Source organism: Thermobia domestica, chromosome 1 (genome assembly GCF_964235325.1).
Source record: "Thermobia domestica chromosome 1, izTheDome1.hap1.1, whole genome shotgun sequence".
NCBI lineage: Eukaryota > Metazoa > Arthropoda > Insecta > Zygentoma > Lepismatidae > Thermobia > Thermobia domestica.
The window spans coordinates 124,702,985-124,712,262 of NC_137454.1; the positions used below are offsets into that span (position 1 = coordinate 124,702,985).

General features: G+C 36.5%; 1 non-coding gene across 1 annotated transcript; it reads left to right on the forward strand.

The window, feature by feature from the left end:
* Positions 1–987: 987 nt before the first annotated feature.
* TRNAR-UCG (transfer RNA arginine (anticodon UCG)) lies at positions 988–1,062 on the forward strand. Its single transcript has one exon. It is a non-coding gene; the product is annotated as a tRNA-Arg (tRNA).
* Positions 1,063–9,278: the final 8,216 nt, after the last annotated feature.

Sequence of the window (9,278 nt, forward strand, 5' to 3'; positions counted from 1 at the left end):
TAATGCGTCCCAACACCTCCTGCATGGTGTGCCAAATCAATGGCGAGCCAACACATTGTGTATATCGATGGGCTAATGTGTCCTCTTGCTGGCAGTGCTCTCACAAAGCATCTGGGGCTCGTTGAATCTCATAAAGACGCGCCCGTGTCGGGAAAAGTTGATGTACTACCTGAAACCACAAAACCTGCATGTACTCAGGTATGACAGGGTTTGAGATATTAGACCACACCTGCGGCCAATCTACGTGTGGATACTTTTGAGGTACGCGTAAAGTAGTGTGAGAGAAAGAGTGCGCGTTGAGTGTCCTATATAACGAGCGCGCATTGTGTTGTTGAGGGTGGAGAACCATCCCGGAATAATTCCAATATCGGATAAACGTTTTGATATAGCCCGGGCACTGATCAACGAATTGAATATAAGGAGGGTTTTGCGGTTGACTATAATCCTTCCAGAAACAACTTACCCAATGGTTAGTGATAGAACTGTGTGATGAGAGCGCTGCATAAGTGTCAGCCATAAACAACGTTTGACATTTGATACGAATATTGACTAAGCCCAGCCCACCAGCGGAACGAGGCAGATAAAGGGCTTGACGGGGAATGCGAAAATAAAAACCTCGCCAAATATGCCATAGGAATAAGGATTCAAATCGTTTGGCATAAATTTCTGGGAACGGAAACACACGCGCTCTGTACCACAGTTTAGACACAACAAAAATATCGATAAAATGAATACGTTTAAGTAAATTAAGCCTTACTATCATGCCACCTGAAACTGAAACCGAAATATTACTTACTTTAGGGTTGATCTTTGGAACGATCAAGCTTCTTCCTGTAAGGTTATTTGCACCTACGTGCACAACGAAATTCGTTTATTCGACGACCTAGAGAGAAATTAGTGCCCGCTAGTAAAGGGAACAACATACAATCCATGAAAAATTACAGAAATAAAACATAGGCCCTATTATGAATTAATTTCGCCCTCTGTGGCCCCGCGTAGCGTAGTCGCTAACGCTCTCGCCTTCGGTGCGAGCGGTCCCGGGTTCGATTCCCGGTGGGGTCACTCGGTCGAAAAAGTGTAACAGCTTTTTCAGGCCAGCCACCCTGAATGAGGTTTTCCTGGGTTTTCCTCATTCACACCAGGCAAATGCCGGGGTGGTACCTAACTTATAGGTCCCAGGCCGCTTCCTTCCTTTCCCAATCCTTTCTTCCTTCCCTTTCCCCGGATTGTGTGCTCGCCGAGGGACGTCATCCCTCAAATCGTGAAGGGCTACATGGCCTTAGATGCCGAAAGCCCAGAAATCCAAATCCTATCCTAAGTTCGCCCTGCAAGTTCAAAAGTTCACGATTATTATTATTATTATTATTATTATTATTATTATTATTATTATTATTATTATTAGCATCAATTGGCCGCTTTGCTAAGCTAAATTGAGAAAAAGTATATGCTCCATGCTCCGTTATTCAGTCACTTTTTCTATTACTAAAGTGCTCTTTGATATCGGTCATTTTCGATAAGTTTTATATTTAACACGTTGCGGAGCACGGCTGCGTTGTTCATCTCAGCCACGCGGAAAACTATGAATTCGACAATGTTTATCATTGATCATTTTTATATGTCTTCCCCTCCTCCATGTTGCGGGCGGAATTTGGAATTAAACGGCGTGAGATGCGTCACTGTTCATCTCAGCGACTCCAAAAATTATAGATTCGATACTAATATCGGTCATTTTTCGTTCTCTTTAAAATATTGCTCTCCTTTCTCCTTCCTTTAGTTACACCATCAAAATGATACGAGGAAAACCATCCTGGGATCGAACTTAATCTAGGTTGAAAATTTTATCGAAATTGGTACGTTGGTTCTCTCTAAGTTCTAGCGTCAAAGTGAAATAATAAAAAACATATCAGGCCCGAACCTCATCTATGCTAAAAATTTGATCGAGATAGGTCGCGTGGTTCAAGAGTTATTAAGTTTTATTTATTTTTATATATCTTTCCCCTCCTCTCCTCTTCCCTAAGTTTTACCGTCAAAGTGATATGATGAAATCTACTCTAGGCTCGAACTTCTATCATGTTGAAAACTTGATACAGATCTGTCCGGTGGTTCAAGACTTATTAATTAATTAGCATAGTCACATTTATTTTTATTTGCATTGATTTTTGTATATCTTCCCGTCCTCCCCTTCCCTACATTCCTCCATCAAGGTGAAATGGTTAGAAGCATTCCATGCACAAACGTAATCTACGTTGCCAATTTCACCTAGATTGGTCGTTTGATTCAAAACTTATTTTTTCTTTATTTTTTATATTTTTCCATTCTCCCCTCCTCTAAGTGACACCATCCAAACGAATAGATAAAAATACTCCCAGGTCCGAACATTATATGAATATTTGATCGAGATCGGTCGGGTGGTTCAAGAGACTATAAGTCACAGTCACTTTAATTTTATAATATAGATTATTATTATTATTATTATTATTATTATTATTATTATTATTATTATTATTATTATTATTATTATTATTATTATTATTATTATTATTCGCGTACATTTGAATTTGCACGGTGAAATTACTGCATAATATGTTTTTATTTCTGTATTTTTTCTGGATTGAATGTAATTTTCTTTATTAGTGGGCACTAATTTCTCTCTAGGTCGTCGAATAAATGAATTTCGTTGTGCACTTAGGTGCAAATAAAATTACAGGAAGAAGCTTGATCGTTCCAAAGATCAACGCTAAAGTAAGTAATATTTGGCTTCTAGTTTCAGATGGCATGATAGTGTAGCGGTAATGTAGTGGAGTTACGATTAGTACAGCTGTCCAGCATAGCTTCTTGTCCTGTTCACACATAGGTCGAGTTACAAAGTGGTAGTGAAGAATAAATTTCTCATATTAGACGTGCAATGCTTAAGAATGTGGAAGCAAACACCTTTATCATGATAGAGACGATTTACGAATGTTGGTTGGGAAAGGGGAAGGGATTTATCAGGATATTCGAACCATTTCATTGATCTGCAGTAAACACTTTTCGTGTTATCGTTCTCAAAAAGAAATATTATAGCATTTGTTGGACAAAGTTTGGGTAAAGCAAACGGTGGTTTAGTGGTAAAGTACCAGATTTCCAAGCGAAAAATCTAGGTTCGATTCCCGTCACGTAATATAAATTTTTCGAATAAAATCATGGCTGCAGAGATTTATCTTCTGTTGGAGAACTTACAAAGCATCACTGGCGAGAAGTCGAATAAACAGTGTGTGTGTTCTGCGTCATACACTGTAATGATAAGTATGTTTCATATTCATATTCGTCTCTCTCTCTCTTTCTTTCTTTCTTTCTTTCTTGACGTTTCCCTATCCTGTCTTTGCATCTTTCACTTCTCTCCCCTCACCCTCACGTACACACGCACTTCATGTGCGTGTGCATGTTCCAAAGTTAAAACGGAGCAAGAGACCGATAGACCTGGTCTGGAAAATGTAATTAACTGCCAACTTCAGCGTCGAGTTTTTGTGCTGTGGGGTTAAGATCTCCAGTCCTGGTCATCTCTGAAAGAAATACTGTTTAAACGCAAGGGAATAAGCAAACTATCTTTTTTATCATCTGGGTTACCGAGTCTCAGTCGAATTACCGGGTCACTACGGCTTTGAATCCTCGGCCAATTGGTGCTCCATAAGCTAACCAACATCATTCGACTGACACTATGATCAGTTTGAGCTTTAGCGTGTTCATTCTATCTGTGTAAACTACAACGTTATATCCACAAGAGATTAAAGTGATGCTGGTTGTTCGGAACAGATAAATCTTCGGAAAAGACTAGAAAATGGCAACCTGTTTGGTTATTAGAAAACAAAATTTTATTTATACTAGTTCGATACAAATTTGTTTCCTCCTATAATTCAATGTGATTTATTCACTTTGAAATTTAAAACACGCAAGCTTTCCTACATCTATAAGAAACATCCAATTTTCTATTTGAACATTTCTAACTTTCCATAATAATACGGTTTGGACTTTTAATATAGGATATTTCTAATAAAAAATTACCAGTAAAATAGCACTCATTCAATTTTATCTTTCTTTCTTTCTTCTTTTTTCTTTTCGTTTTTTCTTTTTTATTCACTTTGCATTGGTAGTCTGTAATGGAAGATATGACCTACGCTACCCACTGGGTTTATTAGAATGTGGTTTGCATCAGTATGTCCAATGAACACTACCGAATTTACAACTGAACCACGCGGAAACAAAGCATGTGTTAAAATGTTGACATTATCTTAGACGTGTCTGTGAGATCTACAATTCTACTGGAAATTGAGTATGCTATCCTTTTTGAAAGTGACTTAATGAATGTGTCAAGCATCCTCTATATATTCGAATAGTCCTGAAAGAAAATATAAAAACAAACGTTATTTCTATATTACTGTTGGATTTCTGGTAACGGAACTTTATAATGTTAGGTTGTTTTCTTACTAAGTTTAAAATTCCACATTTTTATCTGTTCATCCTTTTCTTTTTCTTCTTCTCTCGCCTTCTCTCTCTCTCTCTCTCTTTCTATCTCATTTCGGAACCTCTGTGTAATATACATCCATTGGTTTCAATTTTTCATTGTGTGTGTTTCAGTTTCTCCCTAAATCAACTTATGAATATTGTTTCGCCTCGGTTTTGTTATTTCATTTCATCGATACTAATGTATGTGTAGTTTGAAATTCGAATTGCGTTCATGTTGTTAGCTAATTTTAGTTATGCAGAGAAGAATGTAGGAGAGAGAGGGGGTCTCTTTACCTGACACGATTAGGGGATAAGAAGGTGTATATTGGGTGGCCTAGCTGCACAGCGTTAGGTGTCGCAATTTTTTGATGCGGAGTGTACAATTTCTACTTTTGGAGTGTGAAAATACTGAGCATTTCAACAAAGACTGCTCTAAATTGAGTGATATTTACAAAAAGCGGTCGGAGAAAAGAACATTCTATTGCTAGGTTTTCTTCTGGATATTGCGTCAATTCTGCCTAATATTAGTAAAATGATGTAAAAGGAAGCAGTTTCGTACAACGAAATAGAGAAAAAATCAATCTAAAATCCAAGCTCTGAAAGAAAGGCGTATGAAAGATAATGTTTACCTAAGTCAAGTTCCAAGTCGGTAAATGATTTTCCAGTTCTTAAAGCCTTAACGCGGAGAGTTCGCTCTGTGCCATTATAAACTGCCGCCTGTGAATATGGATTCAGTGTTAATTAAAGGTTAAGAAAGAAATCTATGTTGACGAATACCTTGCAATCTTTATTGAAAATACTCAATGGACCTCCTATAAAATTATGGGATGTTGTTACTGTTATTGATACGTGGGTTTCATCTGCCATCACATGTCCAACTCTCTTTACACACGGAAAGAAAGTGAAGAGGAGAAGTTTAATCTTAAAAGTTTTCTCTAAGGTAAGAAGCCTTATTGCAAAGTATATTTTAGGTCTATAAATACAGTAACACAATCATTCAATACTCATATTTTTGTGGCTCTCTCCACTAGTCTAGTGGCTAGCACGCTCGCACCATCTTTGTTGGGCGGAGTCCGGGTTCGATGCCGGTGGGAGCGTCTTACAAAAATTTGAATGATTACGGTGGTTCAGGTTCATCTTAAATTGTAAGTCCACATCTCATAGCCTCGCTGCTGAAAAGGGACGCTAAACTTAAATCACCAAATCAATGTATTATTGTGCTTGAGCGTTCTTTTTTTTTTTTAATTTAACGTCCTACGACGGTTAAGGAAGACGGTCGTGATGAGACAGATGATAATGGTGAATTATGATAATGGAAGGAAACGGGAGGACCCCGAGAAAACCCACACTCAAATGTTTGTGTATGACGAGAGCTAGGATCCATCCAGGGATCCTATGTACCTGAGATGAGCGCGGTAACACTGAGGCAACGCGTCTCTTCGCTGTGCTTTCAAGTATTTGTATTGAAATCATATCTGTTATTTATAATAATATATTCTTGCTAATAATACAGTATAGATACATAGTACTATTTTGACTTACATAAGTGACAGATGTATGAGCGACCAAAATGAAACTCTAAATACTTAGCGAAGAAACGGGAATTTCATAAATAATAATAAAAACTATACTCTGACTCTTCAGCTTATGGAGATCTATGGCTGGCCAGGTGGAGCGCTTCAACTTCGTAGTCTAATGGGGCGTTTACACTTGGTCGATTTAGTCGCACGACTAAATCGACTCGCTGCATTTGCCACTAAATCGAAGCAACTAGGCCGAATCAGATCGATGGATGTGTTCAATTATTTCAACCACAGAAAATAGAACGTCTTTCAATTCAGTTGCCAGTCGATTAGTCGCCTTCGATCAACAAGCGATTAAGTTGAATTCCTGTTTACACGGTCGATTAAGTTGAAAGTGACGTCAATTCAACTGAATCGAACGCAAATCGACTAAGTGTAAACGCCCCATAACGCTTGGTTAGCACATCGATTCTCAGGTACTACGGTATAATTTCTGACTTCTAGATCTCATATCGCATTTTTGTGAATGCAGTCCTCAATATGATGGTAAACACAAGGGGGCTGTGATCCGACGAGGGTCTAACCATGGACCATACGTACCGAATGTATATTAAATGTAGTAGATAAATGTACTAATTTAGGTTAAATGAATAAATAACATTGTTAAAGTATTTTAAATAACAATAACTAGTTTGATCATTTATATTATTATTATTATTATTATTATTATTATTATTATTATTATTATTATTATTATTATTATTATTATTATTATTATTATTATTATTAGTAGTAGTAGTAGTAGTAGTAGTAGTAGTATAAGTAGTAGTAGTAGTACAGGGTGTCCAATATACAATGCAACCCGGAGTTTAGGACAGTACAACTTTTGAACCTGAAACGATACACAAATACTGTTTATACCAAAATGAAGCCTTGTTCATGTATATATTTTTAAACTAGGAAGCAACGATTGAAGTTTACTAGGAACCACACAGTGTTGCCAGATGTAACCGAAGGTGATTTTTTTTTTTTTTTGCAAAACACGTAAATTGACTCACAACTCAAACGTATAGATGTTCTGTCGTTAATTTTCAGATTTCCTAGTTGGAGTAGCTTGGAAACTATGGATCAGAAAAAAGAATTTTTCATTTCCAACAATAAGTAATCGGATGGGGCCTTTATAAGGAGGAACTGGGGAAATCATAGTTTTCATAAATTAATACTCTGAGTTGGCAACACTGCTGATGTTTCAGTGCATCAAAAGATGTGTTAAGGATCTGTCTATATTATGCAATTCCTGAAAACAATGAGAAAGAAACTTTAAAATTACCATGATAAGACTTTTACTTACATACTCCCGGTAACACTGCTTTTCATTTCAATGGGGCTACTTAAAGCAAGAAGTAAACAAGAACAACCCTCGAACTATACAAGACCTGGAAACGTACATTCGTAGTGCCAAAGAGAATATTAACACTTCTACTCTTTGTAAAGTTGCTGCCAACATGGTGAATCGTGTGAACCAGTGTTTGAATCAAAACAAGGGCACTCCCAGCATCTGTTAGGCCTATAGCGCTGATAACTCATTTCGGTGATAATTGTAGCATTGCCGGGTGTACGTAAGTAAAAAAAATATCATGATAATTTCAAAGTTTGTTTTTCGTTCTTTTTTAGGAATTGCATAATGTAGACAGATCCTTAACACACCTTTTGATGCACTGAAATATCAGCAGTGTTGCCAATTCAGAGTATTAATTTATGAAAACTACGATTTCCCTAGTTCCTCCTTATAGAGGCCCCATCCGATTACTTATTGTTGGAAATGAAAAATTCTTTTTTCTGATCCATAGTTTCAAAACTACTCCAACTAAGCAATCTGAAAATTAACGTCAGAACATCCATACCTATGAGTTATGAGTCAATTTACGTGTTTTGCAAAAAAAAAAAAAAAAAAAAAAAAAAAAAGACTTACACCTTCGGTTACATCTGGCAATATTGGGTGTGGTCCCTAGTAAACTTCAATCGTTGCTTTCTAGTTTAAAAATATATACATGAACAAGGCTTTATTTGGGTATAACCATTATTTGCGTATCGTTTCAGCTTCAAAAGTTGTACTATCCGGGTTGCGTTGTATATTGGACACCCTGTAGTAGTAGTAATTCATGAATATTTCAACTTTCTGGAGCCCCCACTACATGTGTGAAGCACAGTGAGGCATTAGTGTGGATCGCTGAACTTCTCCCTCCCATCATTTTCATGCGATTTCGCACCCTGGGTAAAAACTGTAAAGTTTACAACACTGTTTAAAATTATGTAATTCGGTGAACTTATTGTAATTACACCTACCAAAAAGTATTGTTGTAATAAGCAAAATATGTTTTGTTTTTTAAAATTGTGACAGTTCCTACAAATACGCCATTTTTAGTAATATGTCAAATGTTACTATTTTTCTTAGCTCAAATAGTTTGAGATATGCAGTTGCTGTAAACGGTATTATCATCTATATGTCTATTGAAAACCATGCTAATTTGATATGCTACTTATCCAAACAGTGTTTTTTTTTTTTAATTAAAGCCTTGTGGAAAAGAAAAATAATAATTTGTAGAAACTTTGTTTCTGCTAGTTCGAAATACGTAATATAATGACCAAAATATTCGATATTGTATATTAGTTTGGATATCCATGATCAAGCCTGTCTCACTTGTGTTATTATTATTGTAGACCTCTCCAAAATTGGTTTGCTTTTTTCATTATTTGTGATACTGGAGGGTCCTTAGTTTGCAACACAGCATGACAAATGTGGTATTGTATGTTTTTCTTTTACAAGTAGATTTGAAATATGTCATCGTGTCCGTGACAAATAGCCATGCTGCTGACGTCCCCATTAAATTTCAATCAATCAACCAATTGAAATAAATAATAACATAACGAAATGCAGTTTGAAAAAGTACAACTTTATGTTGGGTTGGCATTGATATTATCCTTTGTGGTATCACGGAGTATGTGAATCAATGTTCCCTTGCCTTTGTTTGTATGGTATCCTCGTCGCCAAAAGTGCCTTTACATCGCCGTGACGAGTATGTGACCGCGCAGTACTCCAAGGAAGGGATGGTTGCATAAGAAATTGTGATTAATTTTGAACAGTTTTTATTTTGACTAGGGAAATAACGTAGATATAGGGAGCAAAGGAAAAGATTTGAAGCATCAGTACACTATCATCTCTGAAAAGATTCGTATTCTCATTTTTTCATTTTATTCTCTTGTATGTTAATA